Source organism: Grammomys surdaster, unplaced genomic scaffold, assembly GCF_004785775.1.
Source record: "Grammomys surdaster isolate TR1022 unplaced genomic scaffold, NIH_TR_1.0 276, whole genome shotgun sequence".
NCBI lineage: Eukaryota > Metazoa > Chordata > Mammalia > Rodentia > Muridae > Grammomys > Grammomys surdaster.
This window is the reverse complement of record NW_021604717.1, coordinates 83,253-105,196: the sequence shown is the minus strand read 5'-3', so window position 1 is coordinate 105,196 and position 21,944 is coordinate 83,253. Positions and strand designations below refer to the sequence as shown.

Sequence of the window (21,944 nt, the reverse complement as noted above, 5' to 3'; positions counted from 1 at the left end):
TAATAGTTGATTGATAGATAAGCTTGTTTTAAATAACAATAGAAAAATGTATTCCACCATTATTGTTCATGAATACTTTATATGAATTAAGACAGTGTTATAGTAAATAGGAGGGACAACTTAAACACTCTGTCAGAAAGCATGTGAAGTACTATGATACCGTACAGTACACTTTCACTTGAAATGGGATGTAAAATATTTAGTAACATATAGGACAAATTTTAGAACCATAAAAATTCCAGAAAAGTATAATTAAGATGCTAAAATAGTACATGGAATAATGTAAATGCTAAACTAAAAACAGAAACTGCACAAAGGAAAAATCATGAAACTAAAATCATGGAAACATCCATAAATAACAAATGAGACAAGTACTAATCCAAACATCTTAATACTAATTCTATATATTTAAAATTTTTAAGTGTGTGTGTGTGTGTGTGTGTGTATCACATGAGTGCAAGGGAGCTAGAAGAATTTTGATCCCCTAGAGCAGGAGTTACAGGGGGCTTAGGGCCACCTGATCTGAGTGCTCAAGTCCTCTACAAGAAGCAATATATGATCTTAACTAGTGAGCCATTTCTCTAGACCCCATTTTAAATGTGACTTTTCAGATACTCTAATTAAATGTTAGATTCATTCAGTGTACATGAAAGCAAATGATGATGGAACTGTGTTGTTTATAAGAACCTACTTTAGGGACTGGTGAGTTAACAGTGCTTCTTCTGCAATCATGAGGACCAGAACTTAGATCCCGGCACACATATAATAAGCCAGATAGTCCCATAAAAACATGGAATCTTAGCTCCAGGGGCTGGAGGGACAGGAGGGTTGTTGGGGCTTGTTGGCTTCCAGCCTATGTGAGAAAACTTGAGCTCAAGTTTAAGGGTGAGATCCTACCGCAAAGGAAAAATCAGAGACTGATAAGAGGAGGAGACCCAGTGCTCTCTTCTGGTCGTTGCATTTAAAATCTGTGTTCATCAGGGATATTGGCTGGTGCTTTCTTTTTTGTTATGTCTTTACCTCATTTTGGTATTATTGTAAGTCTGGCTTCATAGAAGCTTGGGGGTGCTCCTTCTGCTTCTATTGTTTTGAAGAACTTAAGGAGGACTAGGTAAAGATCTTTTAGAATGTCTGGTAGATAGAATTCTGATATGAATCCATCTAGCTCTGGACCTCCTTTTTCCAGCAGACATTTTATTACTTTTTCAATCTCCTCATTTGCTAGGGCTTGTACAGGTTGCTAACTTATTTTTGGTTTAATTTCAGTGGCTTTTCTGAATCTACAACTCATCCATTTCCTTTAGGTTTTTCAACTTCATGGAACACAATGGTTTTTTAAAAAGCATTTCCTTATAATATTCTGAGTTTATCTGGTGTCTGTGTAATGTTTTTCTGTTCATTTCTGATTCTGTTAATTCAGGCCTTCTCTTTTGGTTAGTGGCCTAAAGTTCTATCAGTCTTGTTTATCTTCTCAAAGAACCAGCTCTTAGATCCATTGGTTCTTTGTATTGTTTCCTTTTTCTATATTTCATTAATGCATCATTTCCCCCTTTCCTTTCCTCTATCCAAACCATGTAGTACACACTTCTTTGCTTTCTTTTAAATTCATGGTCTCCTTTTCCATTAACTGTTGTTACATATAAACATGTATATGAATATCATATCCCATTTCAAGTGATACTGTACTCCTTCATAGGTATTTTACATGCTTTATGACAAATGATAAATGTATTTGTAAATATTTAAATACAATCTGCTTACTCTGCATAATGATACTTGCATGTATGTTTCATTGAGTTGACAATTGGGTATAGGATAAACAATCAGTGTGTTCTTCGTTGGCGAAGAAGACTATTTCTCCCACTCTCAGCATCCTTTGTTGCCTATAGTTCTGTGTGTAGAGTTAAGGCCTCTTGGGCGTTCCCCTGTCCACATTTGCATGTCTATTGTCCTTGTTCAGCTCATGTTTAGGCAGTCATGTTGATAGGATTTTATGGGGGTAGTTTCAGACATTCCCAGGAGACATAGTCTCATAGCAAACTCCCTGTGTCAGTCAGAACTATATAACTGAATAGCACCTACAGTCAAATTGATTTAAATGATCTCTATAGAATATTTCTTCTAGAAAAAGCCAGACACACGTTATGCTCAATCTCCCAAGAAACACATCAAAATGAACTATATTCTGAGCCATAAAATAGAAGTTAACACATTTAGGAGAACAGACAACATTTATTTAATGTTTTCAGAATACAATGTAATTAAAAAGATCAATAAGATGAATGCAGCTTTTAAGTAAGTTAATCAAAAACAAATTAGGAGTTTTTTTAAAAAAATAGATATTTTGAAAAAAATGATAAAAATAAAGCATCAAAATCCTTGTAATATAACTAAGGCATTGATTAACAGTAAAATTATAAATTTGTGTGCATATTTCATGTTAGAAAACTAGAAGGGAGCATATTAAGAATGATTGAGCAAAGCTACAGATGAATAAACACTGAGAAACATAAGACATGAAAGCAGGAAGGGGATTTGATAGGAAAAGGGAAAGTTTCAGTGAGGAGGGAGGTAGAAGAACAGAGGACTAAATTTAACCGTCATAAATTAGAAGCATGGCTGTATAAAGTGAGGACATTGGTGCTTCAAGGTATAGTTGAGTGGAAAGTTTTTATTGTAAATATGAGAGTACAGCCAGAGGCATCTGGAAGAGTCCGGAGCAGGGAGAAAAAGGAGTAGACTAAACATGGCAAGCAGATAAGACCAGCCAGGCCTTGAGAGGAGAGAGAGAGGAGGACCAAGAGAGGAAGACAAAAGAGAACCTAGAGAACATATAGCCAAAATGGCAGGGTTATATAGGAATGAGATGTTGGGGAAGGAAAGCCCATGAGCTAGAGAAATTTAGGTTAAGGGGTGGGGTGAGAACTGAGAAAAACCACAGGCACTGAGTGGGCCTCAAGGCCAGCATGCACTGCAGAGAGCCATATGTCCTGAAATTCTTTCGGAGTTGACAATTGCCACTTTCACAGAAATAAAGTTAATTATGAGTACCATGTGCAATTAAATGCAATCAAATTAGACAACTAGATAAAATATATTTCTAAAAATACAACTTATGAAGACAGAATAATGAAGTACTAGAAAAATCTACATAGACCTATACCTAGTAAGGATGTTTAACCAGTAATCCAAACTTCATCAAATTAATGAAGACTGGGCACAGTGGTGCATGCCTTTAACCCCAGCACTTGGCAGCGGTAGATCTCTCTGAGTTCAAGGGCAGTCTGACTTACATAGTGAGGAGTTCCAGGACAGTCAGGGATCAGTAGAAACTTTGTATCTCCCCCTCAAGAAAGAAAGAATACTAAATATTTGAAGGATAAACTGCTAATATTTATATTAAATATTAACACAAGTCCTCCACAAGATTGTAAAGAAAAAGCAGGTGAAGAATGCTATCTAACTCATTTCATAAGGCTACTATTGTTAGCCAGGTAAAAAATTTGGACGAGGTACCCCATGAAGGAAAAACTATCTTCTATGAATATTAATGCAAAATTCATCAACAGAATATTAACAGATAAAATTCATTACCCTATTTAAAGAATGAAGCTCCATGGCCAAATGAATTTAATCCCTCAAGTGGAAAGGTGATTAAAAACACAGAAATCAATGTAATAGATCCTATTAAAAACCAAGAAACAGAAACACTCATCAATTTATGTAGAAATACCAATCTATACAAATGCAATATTCTTTGAGGGGGGAATGCATTTTTATTACATGGCAGAGTCAGAATACAGATGTATGCAACCATTTTAGATTGTTTTCTCATCTTCCCTCACCCCTGTGGTACAAAGTGGAGTAAAATTCTCAATAAACTCATCACCTGGAAAATCACACTACAGTTAAAAAATTGTAATATAGTTCATTTTATGTAGTGAAAAAATAGAAGTATAAGGCAGAAAGACTATTGACAATACCCTGCTCTGTTGTGTGGATAAACTTTAAAACAGTAATTTTCTCAAAAGATAAACAACTGTCTTTAGATAATGGGGAATCCAGAAAAGATGTTACTTTTTTATGTTTGAGATTATAAAATACTTAGCTTTTCTCTCTTACCTTTCCTCCCTCCAATCCCTCCCACATACCACTCCCTGTTCTTCAAACTCATAGCCTGTTTTTCACTATTGCTGCATACATATGTACATATACACATACATAATACATATTCCTAAATATAACCTATTCAGTCTTTATAATGTGGCTTGGATGTACATTTTCAGGGCTGACTGTTTAGTACTAGACAACCTGTTTAGTACTAGACAACTAAACAACTGTGGATAAAAGCACTTGCAACTCAAGCCTGGTGACGGGAGTTTAAGCCCTAGTACCCAAGGAAAGAGTGTAAAAGGCCAGAAGTGGTGACACTCATCTGTGATCCTAAAGCCAGAGGGGAAGTGAGACAGGAGAAGCGCCTGCAAGCTTACAGGCTGGCTAAGCTGGAGTGCAGCACAGCTGCACAAATAACAGAGCCCGCTGCAAAAAAGCAAGGTGAGAACCGACTTGAAAAGTGTCCCCTGACCTCCACATACATCATGGCACATGCACACAGCACTCACACACATCAGATGTGCACACAAAAAAAGAGACTGTTACTCTTCATTTTCATTTAGAATCACAAGGAAATAGGTGAAGGATAAGTCTGAATGGCTCCATGAGACATTCCAGAAACAGTTGACTAAAGAGGAAGATCTATCCTGGATGAATCAATCCATTGACTAGGAGCTCAGACTACCCAAGAGGAAAAAAAAAGGCATGGTGGCATTTTTATAAACTCAGATCTTTGAGTTTGCTAACTAAGTCATTCCCCAAGAATGTTCTTTCAAAAGTGGTAATTCTTTAGACAAAGCATAGACTTTCATGCCTATAATCCAACCATGCAGGAAGATGAGGCAGGATGGTGGCTGCATGTGTGAAGCCAGCCAGCAGAGACGGCTATAGGATGAGACTCTCTTAATTTCCTCCCACAACTCACTCACTCTTTCTTTCTTTCTTTCTCTCTCTCTCTCTCTCTCTCTCTCTCTCTCTCTCTCTCTCTCTCTCTCTCTCTCACACACACACACACACACACACACACACACACACTCATACTCACACACAGTGTATTGGTGTGATGGTTTGTATACGCTCAGCCCAGGGAGCGACACTATTAGTAGGTGTGGCCCTGTTGAAGTAGGTGTGTCACTATGGGTGTGGGCTATAATACCCTTATCCTAGCTGCCTGGAAGCCAGTATTCTGCTAGCAGCCTTCAGATGAAGATGAAGCCTACACCATGTTCTGCCTCGATGCTACCATGCTCCCCGCCTTGATGATAATGGACTGAACCTCTGAACCTGTAAGCCAGCCCCAATTAAATATTGTCCTTATAAGAGTTGTCTTGGTCATGGTGTCTGTTCACAGCAGTAAAGCCCTAACTAAGACAATTGGAGGAGAAATTTCAACCTTATGCCAAAATGAACACAAATAAATCAAACACATAAGAACTAAAATTTGGTAAATGAAAACACAGAGGAAAAGTAGTCAGCAATATTGGGAGTACTTCCTGGAATCTGATACCAAAACATAGAAATAATAAGAAAAAATACAAATTAGACTGCATCAAAACTTTGGTAGCTCCAAATACATTGTCACAACAGAGAAGAGTCAGCTCATAAAATAGGAAAAAAAATTGCAAATCATAAAAATGGCAAGTGACTAATAATATTTAGGATATAGAATGAAAAGTTTCCAATAAAATCTTCATTGTAAAAATGATAAGGTACTTGTGTATTTTCCCAAAGAAAATGAATGACTTAATAATCACAGAAAAATTGCTCAGCATCACTAAATATTAGGGAAATGCAAATTAAAACCACATTAAGGAATGATCACCATATATCACCACAGAAAATAACAAATGGAGAGAACACAGAGAAATTAGATACTTGTGTATTACTTATGGGAATGTATAGCAGTGCAGCTTTGATGAAAAACAAGGTATTTTCTAAATTAAACAAAGAATTTCCATGTAATGTAGAGGTTGTACTTCTAAATTTGTCTAAAATGACAGATGCCAATATGTATTTGCATAACCAATGTCCTTAGCAGCATTTTTCATGATAAGTGCAAGTCAGACACCAAAATGTCTATTTATGGAGAAATAGATAAAATGTAGTATATACATATAATGTAATATTATTCAGCCTAAAATGAATCTGAAAATATTATGGTATGTGGACACAATACACAAAAGGACAGATATTGTAACAGTTCGTGTATATGAAGCAATGAGGAAAGTCAAATTCACAGAAACAGAAAATAGAATAGTGTTTACTAGGAGCTAACTGCAAGGACTAATAGGGGTTATTTTTATAATGGGTAAGTGATTCAGTTTAGGATGATCAATTGTTCTTAAAATAATGGTGATCTCTGCATAGCAAGGTGTATTTAATTCTACTGGAAGGTGTAGCTAAAAGTGAGAAAAGTGGGATATTTAAAGTCATGTGAACATTGTCAGAATTTTTAAAAGTCCAAGTGTACAACAGAAAGGGAATACTCCAAAGTATACCGGAGAGCAGAGTTAATAATAACTTACAGTATTTGTCAAGCAGTGGTGCAGATGTACTAAAACATTACAGCGTTTGAGTAGTATGAGAATCTGTGTGCACAGACTAGGAAACTAGGGGAGAATTACAGCCACATATTGTTTAACAGGGAAGTTTTAACAACCAGGAAACATTCTAAGAAATTCTACAGTAAGAAATTTTATCACTTTGTAATGATCATAAAGTATACTTATGCAAAATAAGATAATTGTGCTACCTAATTTTATGACAACTAGACACAACTTAAGAGTCATTTAGGGAGAGAAAATGTCCCTACAAGATTGGTGTTGATGCAGAAGACTTCAGATTACTGTGGGTGGTCACACCACTGAGCAAGAGGTCCTGGTAGCTATAAGAAAGCAGGCTGAGTAGGCCATGAGGAACAAGCAAAAAGTGTTACACATCACTACTAAGGTGGAGGTCTTCCACATCCTGATATCTTTCCTGAGCTCCATGCAATATGGAGGAGTCCCTTTTCTTAGAGGGGCTTCCTCTTCTCTGCCTGATCTGGGGAGCCTGACCACCTCCTCCCACTGCCTCCAATCTTCTACCTGAGGAATGAATGTCACATAGTCCTTGGTGAAATTACAGATTCTGCTTCCTCTCTCCAAGTAAGAACCTGCTCAGCAAGCACCTGAGATTCCTGGAATGCTTCTTAACCCTAAGAAGAATCCTTCCCATTCTCCAAGGATTGATTATATATATATATATATATATATATATATATATATATATATATATATATATATATCCCCATTGATTCACCCCAAATAAAGTATATGTGCACAATATGTTTCATTGAATACCATCTAAGAGAGCTGTTTTATTGAATATTGTCTAAGAAGAGCTGTAATACTAAAATCCTCAGAGAAGGCCTTCTTTCCCCACACTCCAAGCCTGACTGGAATCCTACAGACCCTACCCATCCTGGGTTCTGCTTCCTTCCAGCCTAGTGTACAGCACTGTTTGAATACCCCAAGGGAAGAAGCAGAATGTAGAACCACAAGTAAGAAGAACTGTCCCATGGCCTCTGCATCAGTTTCTAACTAATGTTCCTGCTGTGACTTCCTTCAATGATGGATAATAAGCTATAAGGTGAAATAAACCCTTTCCTTCCCAAGATGCTGATGGTTAGGGTGTTTTGCCACAGCAATAGCAACCCTAACTAAGATAGTAATGTACTCTTTCCTGACCATTATTGTGTATGTCATCAGTCTTAGAGATATTGTAAGATGTTCATAATTAGACTGTATCTGTGGTTTTTACTATGCACTTTCAGCTCACTTTTTTTCTGTAAATATAAAGTGCTTTGTTTTTTTAAAAAGTGCTTTGTTATACTCATTTGTTTGTTTAGTTTTTTAAATCCAGAATTTACAATATCTTTGCTTTGTTATTTCTACTTTCTTTCCCTGGACATTTTAACCACCAAATTCATAAATGTATGTGACTGGATTCACAGTATGTATAAATTGAATTCATGAGAAGTACAGCATCAACTGGGGTGGGGGGAGACTACTCAGAGTCCTGTAACTACTGAAAGTAAGCTGGTGTTAATTCCATCTTAGTGCTATATAGCTAAGATAGTAACATTAATCTCTAGGTTAGCTACTTGAAGAAAACTAAAAGCCTGAAAAAAATGAGAAAGTGAGGCTGGGTGTGGGGGCAGGTGTCAATCATCCCAGCATCTGGGAGGTAGAGGCTGGAAGATCAAGAGTGCAGACATAGTATAGTGAGTTCAAAGTCAGACAACACTATATGAGACTGTGTCTCAAAGGCCAAAGGAAAATGAGGGCTGAAAGCAGTATACTAAAGAAATATTATTTTGCATATTTGCTGTACCATTCTATATTCCCACTAGTGATGGATAACTGTTATGATTTCTCCACATTCTTGCCAATATGTTTCCCATTTACTAAAAAGTGTAAATATTAACTGGGATGAAGCGGTTTGTGGTGTGGTGAGTGGATGAAGTCTTGAATCAGCATGTACTATTGACATGTCATGGACCCCAGTGCCTCAGGCCCATAGCAGTGGCAAGGCCTTTCTAGAGTCAGGTTCAGGGGAGTAACAAGTACTGATGTTGACTGTGTGTACAGAAAGTATCACCCAAGCTTCTTCCTCCCAGGTGATTGCAGCCTGAGATTGCTCCCCTACAGAGATACCTTTATGGAGATTAGCTACCACATTTCCTTGTTCAACTGTATATAATAAACACACCTCCTCTGACAGCTACATATGATAAGCATCTGCTGGTGTGTGTCCATCAGAACGCAGGGCCCACCTTATCCCAGGTTTTCTGTATGTATGGCTGTCTTCACTCCCAATCGCTCAGTCAGGTCAATCCCAAAGCCATTGAGGTTGCAGCACTGTTGTTTACATTTTATGTGCCTAAAGAAGAATAATGTTAAGCACCCTTCCCTGATTTGTTGGTTGTATGTACAGCATCTTTAGACAGCTATCTGTTAAAATCATTTACCCAGTTTTTGATTGTGTTAGTCATCCATTATCAATGATAGGAGTTACTTAACAATCCTGTGCTGAGAATACCAGTGCATGCCTAAAAAGCAAGACCAGCCAGGGCTGCAGAGTGAAACCCTATCTTTAAAGAAAGGCGGGGGTTGGGGGGAGGGTGGAAGGGAGAAGTAGGACCAGCCAGATGGCTGTGTATGTGTAAACACACCTGCCAACAGGTCTGTTGACATTAAGTTCAATCCCTGGGCCCCACATGACAAAAGGAGAGAATAACTGTTGGCTTGCAGGTGATTCCACTAGGCTCGTCTCAGGGACCTAGCAACACTTTACTTCATCACCAGACTCATTATCTGTGGCCAGGTGTGGGCAGGATATAAAACAACTGCTTGTCACCCAGTTGGCTCTCTCTCTCTACCCATGTGTTCCCAGCCAGTCCCTCTCTTCTGTTTTCTGTCCTTTTCTGTCTCTCCCTACTCTGCCCTCATGGCTCTGACCCCGTTTGTCTCCCTCTACCACTTCTCCAAAACCTCACTCCCCTCTCTTCCCCCATAGACCCCCTTTTCTACCAGGTCTGTTCTCAAGGAGACAGCTCAGCATGGGCCTGCCAGGCACACCCTCACCACGTTACATCTCATAACAGTAACTCCCACAAATTATTCTCTAACCTCTAAAGATCAGGAGCACACCCATATACACACAGATGTGCACAAAATAAATAAGTAAAAAATGTAATAAAAAAGTAAACAAAATTAAAATTCTGACTACTAACCCATGTCTCATATATGAGTGTGTGTGTGTGTATGCATAAAATAACAAAAACAAACAAACAAAAAAAAACCAACAACAAAAACTAATCCTGGACCAATCTCCTAGCCACCAAAAATTCTCAAGAAAGCTACTTTGCTTTACTCTTTCAAGCCACTTTTAACTTGTTTGAAAGTTGCCTTGCTTTGTTCAGAAAAAAATTGTTACATCAGAAAAGCAAGTTTTCATACCCTCTTGGAATGTGCCTGGTTTAATCTACCTTGACACCTGAAGGAAAATTTGGATGAAGGTCTGTTGTATTTCACCATAACAATTCCTAAAAGAAAAATTATTTTGTACACAATAGAGCTAGGTTGTGTAAAATAAAAACGTAATTCAATTCTAAATCTGTGACAATGGAGGTACAGGGGAGAGAAAGGGAAATGGCTGTAGAGGATTTTGCAAATAAAAATCATCATTTTTGACCTATCAGAGCCTTACCATTAGTTTACCAGGGATCTCAGGTGAAAAGGGCATAATCTCGGAGCCTCTCTAGCTTGTGTCTTTATCTCCCTAGGATTTACACACCAATGCATGACAGGGGCACTCATTTTGCTTTTTTTATGCTAGAATAGTTTTAATTCAGAAGAAATACTTTTTAGAAAAATGATGAATAAAGAGCCTTTATCTAGCAACATGATTTTTTTTTTATTTTGTCACAGGCTCATTAATCCTTAGGAAGTTCTCATCAATGATGCTTTGGAGAACATGAAGTTTCTTCAATTGTGTTTTCTCAGTGAAACAAAACCCTGGTAAACAAAAGGCTAGTGGTACTGAGTTTCTAATTTATCATACAAAGACTGCAGAATTTTCTGTGGCACTGAAAAATGTTGTGACATAAATTTCAAGTAGAACAGAAGCTCAATTTAAAACCGCAGCAAGACTAAAAGATAAGAAAGAAATAAGGAGGGCAACTTTACTGCTGGGAAATTACAGAGGTAGGGAGTAGCTCAAAAAGTATGTCAGGGTGGAGTTGGAAAAATACTTTTTATCCTTCTGTTGGAAAAAAATGTGTGTATTTTCCAAAGAGCAAAGGAAGAAACTATAGAGAGAATGGGGTTACAGTTATTAAGAGAAGGAGGGACAGTGAAATGACTCTGCAGGTTAGGCTGACAGCCTGAGTTCAAGCCTCAGGACTCCATATGGTTGAAAAAGACAACTCCCACAGGCTATTCTCTGCAAAGTACCACACCCAAAAGTGAATAAAATATAAATGAGCTCAGTAAAGACTATACTAAACATAAACATATAATTATATATTCTTGCATATAAATATATATACCCCTATAAATATATAAATATATATACCCCTATAAATAGAAATAGGTTCTTTTAAAAGTCAGACAATGGATAAATCTAGGATGATACCTTCCCTCTTCTGGTCTCCTTGGGTGGCTTTACTCAAATGTGCATGTCCATACACCTACATACATATACGTAATTAAAATACATTAAATTTAAAAAGAAGTTGAACCTTAAGCCAGACATGGTAGCACACACACCTTTGCAATCCTAGAAGTTAGAAGGCTTTGGAAGGAGTTGGGAGGCTAGCCCTTCAGAGTCACTTGTCCTTTCTCCATGTTTTCATTAAGCAAGAAAGTCATGGCCAAATCCAGTGTTCCTCCATTTGAATTTTCTAACCTTCAGAACCACGAGGCATATAAATTCCATTGTTAAAAACGTACCCAATTTGTACCATTCTGCTCTAGCAGCAGAAAATGAACTACAACAGATTTTGAACTACATCAACAATAATAAACCTCCACTTAATGGAACATGTCCATTGATGTAAAAAAAAGGCATTTGATATGTGATACCCTTTCATAATAAAACCTGCTCATACATAGCATAGAAAGGAACTTCATTAACATGATATGGCATACATGAAAACCCCACATCTAACACAATATTAAGTATTTAAAAAATAACTAAAGACTGTTCACAGGAAAATCAGGAGCAAGTCAATTATGCTCTCTTCACCACTGTTCTTCAACACTGTACTGGACATACCAGCCAGGGAATGTAGATAAGAAAAAGAAACCAAATGGAGCCAAGTAATAACAGAAAAAGGAAGGACTGGAGAGATGGCTCAGCACAGATTGGGTCCAGAAATCTTATCAGTTGGCTCACAACCACCATTAACTTTAGCTCCAAGGGATTTGATGCCCTCTTCTGGCCTCCAAGGACACTAAAGTGTATGAATACAAACATATACATGTCCATCTATGTGCGTGTATACACACACACACACACACACAAAATATATATATAAAGAAACAGAAGGAAGTAGGAGCCACACACACACACAAATATAAAGAAACAGAAGGAAGAAGGAGCTGGGATGTGTCTCAGTTGGTGCAATACTTGCTTAGCATTCAGGAAGGCCTGGGTTCAATCTATAGCACCATGAAATGGCACATCCCTATAATCGAAGCCCTCAGAAGGTGGAGCAGGAGGAGCAGAAGTTTTAGGGCAGGCTCGGCTACATCATGAAACATTGTTTCTAAAAACGAGGGGAGAAGAAAGGAGAAAAAGTACTTCCATTTACAGATGATATGACATGGTCCTACACAATACAAATTCTTAGAGAATTCACAAGAAAACTATCAAAGTAAGTAAATTAATTCAACAAAGCTATAAGTTATACATTCAACTCATAATTATCAGTTATATTTCTATATACTAGCAATAAATGATCTGAAATGTAATTTTTAATTGTAAAAAAATGTGACTGGAAGTGCATGCCTATAGTTCTGTCATTTGGGGCACTGAGAAAGGAGAACTACAAGTTAGATCAGCCTGGGCTATATAGAGCTCCACACCAGTCTAAGCTGTTTAATGAGACCCTGTGTAATAAAAGTGACTACATTATAAAAAAAACCTAAATGGAAAAATGTTCTGTATTCATAGACTGGAAACTTAGTATTATACAGAAAATACTTTCAAAGCAATCTACAGTTTCAAAGTAATTTGTATCAAAATCCTAATGATTCCCTTTAATTTTCTTTATCATCATCATGCATGTATGATGTATGTGTGTATGGTATGTGCATATGAGTGCAGGAATGTCTCGTACATGCCTGGAGGTCAGAGGACAACTGTTCAGGAGTTGGTTGTTTCTCTTTCCACTATGGAAGGTTCCAAGGTTCAAACTGAGGTCTTCAGGGTTTCAATGCAAGTGCTTTTACCTGTTGAACAATCTCATAAGTTCCCAATGACCCCTTCTCATGTAAGCAAAAAGCTGATTACATCCCTCAGTGAACCCTAAATATTACAACACCAGTCTGCCAGGCAAGCTGTGCACCTAATGTAATAACGGCATGAAGGGTATGGTGATAACCAATTGCTTTCTGATTGGATTTAAAGCCTGCTCTACAAGAAGTGATTTTATGTCTGCCTTGACTGTGATCCTGGGTAGAACCTGCAATTGTTATTTGACTAGATGATAATGTTGTTGTGATGGTTTGTACATGCTTGGCCCAGGAAGTGGCACTATTAGAAGGTGTGGTCCTGTTGGAGTCAATGTGTCACTGTGGGTGTGGGCTTTAAGACCCTCATCCTAGCTGCCTGGAAGGCAGTCTTCCACTAGCAGCCTTCAGATGAAGATGTAGAACTCTCAGCTCCTCCTGCACCATGCCTGCCTCGATGCTGCCATGCTTCCACCTTGATGATAATAGACTGAATCTCTGAACCTGTAAGCGATCCCCAAATATATGTCATCCTTATAAGAGTTGCCTTGGTCATGGTGTCTGTTCACAGCAGTAAAACCCTAACTAAGACAGTTGTCAAATTGCCTTCTAAATATTTTCAATCTATAACCATCGATTACAACTGCCCTTAACATTGTCCAGAGAAGCTCCTTTCCACAGTGGGCAGCAGGATATGCAGTCATAGCTAATCACAATGCTGAGACTGTTACAGCTCTAAATGTAACATCAATATCAACCTCCTGAGGCTCAGAGAACATCTCAGAAGATGGGGCAAAAAGAATGTAAGATTCAGTTGATGGGGAAAAGCCCTGTGAAATGATGCCATCTGGACAGGACATGTCTGTTGCAGTCATGAACTCACTATAGCTTTGATTACCTACCCAAGATCAAGCCAGCAATACCAGTCAACATTCCGGCAACACTAACTAGATCCAGTGGGATACATTAAAAAGAGGAAAGGACATGAATGTGGGAAGGAATGTGTCGGGGAGCTTGTGGTAGTGGAAAGGGGAAGGTGCCAGTGGATAAGATCAAGATGCATTGCTTTACACATATCTATCTCCATCAGGTCCCTTTCCTAATGATATTCTGCTATACACATAGATCAGTGCCTTATCTAGTTGTTATCAGAGAGGCTTCCTCCCTCAGCAGATGGGAGCAGGTATAGAGATCCACAGCTAGAAGAGAGTATAAATTAGAGTTCTCCATCGTGTCCCACCCCTCAGAGCTCAGGGACCACAGAAGAGGAGGGATTGCAGGAGTCAGAGAGGACACAAGGAAAACATGATCCATTGAATCACTAAGCAAGGCTCACATGGGCTCACAGAGACTGACAAGGCAGGCAGAGGGCCTGCATGCATCTGTATCAGGTCCTCACATATGTATTATGGCTGGTAGCTTCAAGTTTTTGTGAAAATCCTAACTGTGAGATTAGGATGTATCTCTGACTCTTTTCCTCCTATTTGGTCGTTCTATCCAGTCTCAGAATGAGGGCTTTTGCCTTGTCTTATGGTATCTTATTTTGTCCTCTTTGACTGCTGTCTCATGAAGGCCTGTTCTTTTCTGAAGGGAAATGAAGGAGTGGATTTGGGGGAGAAGGGAGGAAGGGAAAACTGTGGTTGGCATGTATTGTATGAGAGAAGAATCTATTTTAAATTAAAAATATATAGTCTTTAAAAAGAAATTGACAAAAAATAAATTTCTGCTGCCTATATAGTCTTGGATGTATGGCCATCCACCAGAGGGTGGTCATGTTATCAGGGACCGACCACACCACTAAAGAAAACTCTTACTCTCCCAGCAGCTAGCAGCTAGCAGCTAGCAGCTAGCAATTACCAATAACTCTTTCAGCTAGTGATGGGGCTTCATGCCCACATCCCCTGTCCATGCTGGGATTTTGTCTGGCTTGACTTTGCACATATGAACTCACAGCAATCATGTAGCTTGCATAAGACCTGTGCAAGATAAATGTTTTAAAAAAGCAGATCATTAAATTTTCGCAAAATTGATTCAAAATAATAAAGACATTCTTGAAGTAACAGAACGAAATTGGAGCATGTTCCTTTCCTGGTTTCGAGACATCCTAGAAGAAGTGCATACCTGTAACTATAACATTCAGGAGGTAGATGCAGGTGGGTCAGTAATTCTAAGGCCTCAGTTACATAGCAAGTTTGAGGCTCACCTGGGAACCATGAGACCCTGTCTCAAAAAAACAAACAAAACAAATAAAGAAACAAACAATACAAAAAAAGCTTACTATAAATCTAAACACTCAATATTGACCTTAAGGCTGACAAATGGGGAAAAAACAGAATCTAGAAACAAATATATATATATATATATATATATATATATATATATACACATCCATGGTCAGTTGGTTTGGTTGGGGTTTCAAGTCTACTGAAGGAAGAAAGAATAGTCTGTTCAACATATTATAGTAGGATAAGTAGATTTCCAAATATAAAAGAATGAAGTCATATACCTCCTTCAACTCAACATATAAAAACTAATTCAATATGGATCAACATCTAAAATATAGGTTATCAAACTATGAAGCTCTTAAAAGAAAGCACAGTTGTAAAACTTCATGACTTAGATATGGCAATAAATTCTTAGATATGATGCCCAATCATCCAGTGATTGATTTAAATAGATGAATTTGATTAATTAACATTGACCTTCAGGGGCCTGTGAAATGACTCAGTGGATAAAAGTGGATAAAAGTCTGCTGCAAAGCCTGAATACCTGACTTTGATTGATCCCTAGGACATACATACCGAAAGGAGAGAACTGACCAATGTGTCCTCTGACCTCCATCTGTGAGAGTACTGTGGTGTGCAGGGCTTATATCTTGGGTATAAAAAGAAGTACAATGTAGCAACAACAAAGACAAAAATCTACTTTTCTTTTTTTTTTTTTTGGTTTTTCGAGACAGGGTCTCTCTGTGTAGCCTTGGCTGTCCTGGAACTCACTTTGTAGACCAGGCTGGCCTTGAACTCAGAAATCCACCTGCCTCTGCCTCCCAAGTGCTGGGATTAAAGGCGTGCGCCACCACTGCCGACAGAGAACCTAAATCGGGGATAGTAGTTCATGCCTGTGATCTTGACAGTTAGGAAGTGATGGCAGGAGAACCAGAAGTTCAAGGTCACCCCCAGCTTCACAGTGAATTCAAAGTCATCCCTGGCTATGAGATCCCTCTTTAAAAAAAGAAATAAATGAAATGACCTTTATTACAAAGAACATATGAAAATAGTCAATATGCACACAAAGGTGTTTAATGCCATTAAGTCTAGAGAAATGGCATGAGGTGACAGTTCCTAGCTTACTATCTTCGAGGTGAATGAAAGATATCTGAGAATCCCAGCATCTTGGGACAAAGAGTACACATACTTTCTCAGCAGAGAATCCTGGTGTTTTGCCAAGTAAGCTACAAACCTGAGAAAGTGGCCTTCAGATCCTTTTCTCATGAGAAAGTAACATTGTTTATAGTTTAATTAGACATCACACCAAAGAGTTGGACTGCAGACAGATTTCTCAGTCTGCAAGGAGGTCTGGGTCACCTTGAACCAAGATAAGCTATTGCTATGGAAACAGCACCTGGTGAGAATGAAAAACTGTGGGAAATCTTTCTTTTGCTTTCTGTATAAAAGATGCTGAAACTTTGAATCAAGTATGCATTGGTGTGCTATCACTGTGTATCCCCTACGTCCTGGTTAATGAGACCCTCACTTGAGACCCCTCAACACACTAGACATTGACAATTAAGACTCAGGGAAGTTCAAGTTAGAACCACAATGAGATTCTACTACATACTAATGGGATGGTTATCAAAAATTAATGGAAAAAAAAATAAATAAATAAAAAAAAGAAAAAAAATTAATGGATGGAAGCTAAGCAACATGGCTGTTAAAATCCTCCAGTGATCTAATTATGACTCCCCCCAGCCAGCCAGATGGGGCAGCTAGTCACAAACCTCTCTCATAAGAGCTAAGGAAGCCAACTGAGAGACCACAGTGGTACTGGTACTCTAGTATATTAGAGGTGCATTGAAGAATATAGGAAAAAAAAAGAGACCCCCATACCTCATATTTGTGATAGGAGAGGGAATTACATCTAAACCCCAGTGCCAGACTCATCAAAATAAAATCAAGAGGGCAACAGAGACCCACACAGCCCTGTGATCAAGCCAATACTTGTAGACAGTTTCTGGACCCTCTTTTTAGCCAGGTATGTAAGAAACAGCCTGGCTCCCAATATTCATTCTCCAACACTGGAGAGCTGAATAAAAAGCAAGACTCTATCTTCTATAGGATATGTTAGAAAAATTAGTACAGATATTTGCCTTGAAGTCCAGTGCTGAGGCTACAACAGTGAGACCACACACTAGGCAGATGCCAAAGGCCACCCTTTCCCAGTATGCACTCACGCACATGGAGCCTCTAGGCATACTCGTGCATCAGATAGTCTTTTATGCACAAGTAGAACAGACTTGGACTTCATCCTGCATTAAAGATAACCAAAGCAGGGGCCTGGAGTGCATGCCTGAGACTGGGCTGCTCTTGCAGCTGTGAGACTTGCGCGCATCTCAGCTTAGCATCAGCCTAGGCAACCAAGGGACCACTTCCAGTACCCTTCCTCTAACCTTGGGTGACATCAATGGGAACTATTCCTCCCTGTAGCAGGTAGAGAAGGAAAGTAAGCTAAATAGTTTGCCTTGTAATTCAGTGCTAGGTTAGGGAAACCTAACTGGATAAATCCTCAAAATCTGTATTCAGAAGCTAGAGGCCCTACATCTACCCTGGTGTTAAATAGAGACTTGAGACTCACTGACTGTATTTCCCCTCTGACAAACATAACCTATGGCTAATTACAGTACTCAAGGACTGGTTTATATCAGCAGTAAGCAACCCGTATAGTAGGATGGATCTGAGTTCTACTCCTATGCTGTGCAGATCTCAGTGGCCTGCGGGCTGTGAGTGAGACCAAGCAATGTGTCACTGGTGGCCACATGGTTGCCAACTGCATTCCTTCTCTAGCCTCAGACAGTATAACAGAGACAGAGTAATTTTCCCATGGGGATACAAAAAGGGAGCTAGGTGCCAAGTCATTGTAGTTACTGCACAGGAGAAAGAGACAGTCCTTGCATAGTAATTATGCTCTAATCAGGGCAGAATCCCATGGTGCTTCTACACAGTGCAATGCTGTGAACATGCCATCTGGGCCTACCCTGGCTCTTGAAAGAACACTGTGGGGACAGACTGCTAATTCTGTTCTGTTCATTCATCCTCCAGTTCATTCGAAACAATCCAACAACTACAGACTTAGAACAAACAAGCTTAGATCGTGCTTTTCTGCTAAACTATATTTACACAATGGAGTATTACTCAGCTATTAAAAACAATGAATTCGAGAGTTTCCTAGGTAAATGGATGGAACTAGAAATTATCATCCTGAGTGAGGTAAGCCAATCACAAAAGAAGACACATGGTATTCACTCACTGATTATTGGATACTAGCCCAGAACCTTGAAATGCCCAAGATGCAACTCACAGGCCACATGAAGCCCATAAAGAAGGAAGACCAAGTGAGGGTGATTCGGTCCTTCTTAGAAGGAGCAACAAAATACTCAAGGGAGCAAATATGGAGACAAAGTGAGGGACAGAAACTGAAGGAGGGGCCGTTTCAAGACCACTCCACCTGAGTATCTATCCCATGTGCAGTCACCAAAGGTAGATGCTGATGTGGAAGTCAGGAAGTGCATGCTGATAAGAGCCTGATATGGATGTCTCCTCAGAGGTCGTCAAGAGTCTGACATATTCAGAGGCAGATGCTCACAACTAGCCATTGATCTGATCATGGGGTTCTCAATGGAGGAATTAGAGTGAAGACTGAAGGAGAGCTGAAAGGATTTGCAGCACCATGAGGAGAGCAACAATACCAACCAACCACAGTTCCCAGGGTCTAAACCACCAGCCTGGGAGCACTTAGAGAGGGATCCAGGGCTTCAGTTGAATATGTAAGAGTGGAGGGCCCTGCTGGGCATAGGTGGAAGAAGAGAACCTTGGCCTCATGAAGGCTGGATGCCCCAGGGGGTGGGAATTTTGAGGGTGGGGAGGTGGGAGTGGGGGTGGTAGATAGAGGTTACATCCACAGAGAAGAAGGAGGAGGGGTGAGGGGATTGGGGGTTCCTGGGTGGATGGGGGATGGGGTAAGGGGACAACATAGGAAATGTAAATAAAACATCCAATAAAAAAAAAAAAGAAAACATACTGGTGCTCAGCACTATAACATGCTGAAATGATGGAAGTAACTATAGGCTCAGAGAAAAGAAACAGCCTGCTTAGAATATCTAAGAAGACAGATATTAGGATTCCTGTCACATTAGGATGACAGGAATACATATCCAATCTTTTAATGTGAAGATATCATCATATGCTAGCAAGGACATGCTCAAACAAACTAATTATGATTGTTGATGATTCTGTTTTGTCTTTTGCATACTTCTCTATAACATACATGTTAATTTACTCTCTCTGTGTGTGTGTGTGTGTGTGTGTATACACACACAGAGATGGACATGTATATCAACACATACCTGAGGAAGTCATATGTCCAAGGAAGGAACTTATTACTGTTATTCAGCTAAATTGAAACAGAATCACATTGCCTTCTAAATCGGTATGTTTATACTTGTAGTCAAAAATACCATCAGCCTTAATCACAAAAGCTTCTCTTTGCAGAGTAAGTGACATTGAGAGACCAGCTTTAAATAAGACATTTACACAATATCTTCTAAGACTCAGAGAACATTCTGGAAGATGGGTTAGGTAGTAGTAAGAAACAGAAGATAAGGTAAAGGAATGAAATGTCATCCTCTAGGCCCGACACAACCATGGCAGTCATGACTGGAAACAACTGTGGTTGCCTGAACTGGTACCTGCACAAGACTAGCTCTGAGATTCAGTCATGGGTGAGTGAGGGGCTCATTGATAGACTCTGGGAGAAGGGGAGACACTGTCTTCCGTTGTATGGTGACTGATGAGCCCACCACGGTCCAGCAGATAGCTCCACACCCACGCTCATACAGATGGTGCTGGTTTAAACTTAGTGAGTCGCAAAATAAAACTAGTAGACAGAAATGTGGGGAAGATTTCTAAGGAAATAGAGTGGTAGACAGGGTTAGCAGAAAGAGAGAGTGGGAGAGTATAGTTAGTATGCAGTAAGTACATGTGTGAAAATTTAATTTTAAAAACTGGAAGCAAAAAAACAGTATAAAATTATAAAAATAAACTCAAAATGCTCTAATCTCTAAGAATGGTAAATAAACCATTCATAGCTTCAGCAAATGACTAAAAGCAAAATAATTTCAAAGAGAACCATACATGCTAGGGATAGACAAATATAGAAAGGTATTGAATGACATATCAAAAATGGAAACTGGAAACCTGGAATGTAAGTGTCATTTTCACATTAATTCCTTTCTCTTGTGCTCCTGCTCTACTGTCATCATTATGGTCATGTTAAGTTGATGTTATTTAAAAATACCTTGTTATAATCAAAAACACTATTTTTTAACTCTCAAGCTACCCACAAATAAAAAAAATGCATATAGAACAAAAATAAACAAGGAATTAAAAACGGAATAAATCCCAACTATAGAGCAACATCATGACCGAGAAAGAGAGGAACCACAAAGAAAATAGAAAACAAGTCATAGAATGGTTGGACCAAAGACTTAACTTGTCAGCACTGTCATGAACATACGAAAATGAAATTATCCAATTAAGAGACAAGAACTACTATATGGATTTAAAAATAACAGGAGCCAACTAGTTGTATCCTACCAAAAATCCACCTCACTTCGAAGTATACACATGGAATGAAAGTAGAGGTATGAAATTGAATGTTCTACACAAATTAAATCCATAAAAAGCAAGAGTAGCATTTTATTAGCTAGAAGCCTTTAAATCAAAGCACCACAAGAGACCAGGAAGGTCCATGCTAAAAAGATCAGTGCCACAAGAGAAATAATATTATGTGCCCAAATATAGAGAGTAAGTATAAAAAGCCCTAACATGAGAAAAATACAGTACAATGGTATGGAACTTTAACTCCCTAGTTTTAGAAACAGACAGACAAACCAGGAAAGAACTATTACTTTCCTCTCACCTCCCCAATCCTTTCCCTAAGCTTTAACGACTCATCCTGTTCACAAGGTATTCTATATTCAGTAGACAAGCCACTATAAAACTTTTCTCTCTTCAGTTCAAAATTAAACTGAAGAAAAGTAGTGTGCTTGAAAAGAAAATGTAGAGATTTGGATGGCCTGTTTTGTTTTGTTTTTTTAATGATTTTAAGTAACATGCAATGCCAGAAAAGGCCAGAAGATGGCGACAGAGGGCCATGTGTGTGCTTGGAACTGGGGCCTGCAGGAGAATCAAGCGTTCTTAACCACTGATCATCTCTCCAGCCCTAGGAGCTACATTCTAAGAAGAGAACAAGTCTCTGGAGATCTTGCCTAACTCTGGGACTTCTCCTGCCTAACATCACATTGTAATTCATTTTGTGTTGCATAAAAGAAGTTACAATGGTTAAACTGAAGACTGAGATTTGAAACAGGAAATTCTCCTGTATTTTTCCACAGGACTGGCCTTGAATAAATCTTCAATCTGTCTTATGCAAACTTGGTAGAGTGGCAAACACTGAAATCTTAGATTCTGGTAAAAGAAAACCAAACACAAGAGTTAAACCACACACTACAGCAACTTGATCTAAGCGACATTGCTAGAGAATTCCACTTTACAGCTT

At 38.8% G+C, this 21,944-nt stretch overlaps 1 protein-coding gene across 3 annotated transcripts in view; it reads right to left on the bottom strand.

The window, feature by feature from the left end:
* Positions 1-2,430: 2,430 nt before the first annotated feature.
* Positions 2,431-21,944, bottom strand: part of Armcx5 (armadillo repeat containing X-linked 5) — a 31,466-nt gene continuing 11,952 nt past the window's right edge. For 2 of the 3 annotated variants that reach the window (XR_003712585.1, XR_003712587.1), the window contains exon 6: positions 2,431-3,346. The gene's annotated coding sequence lies outside the window, so the exon portion shown is untranslated. Of the gene's footprint in view, positions 3,685-21,944 lie in introns of all 3 variants that reach the window. The other variant, XR_003712586.1, reaches the window with a different exon arrangement.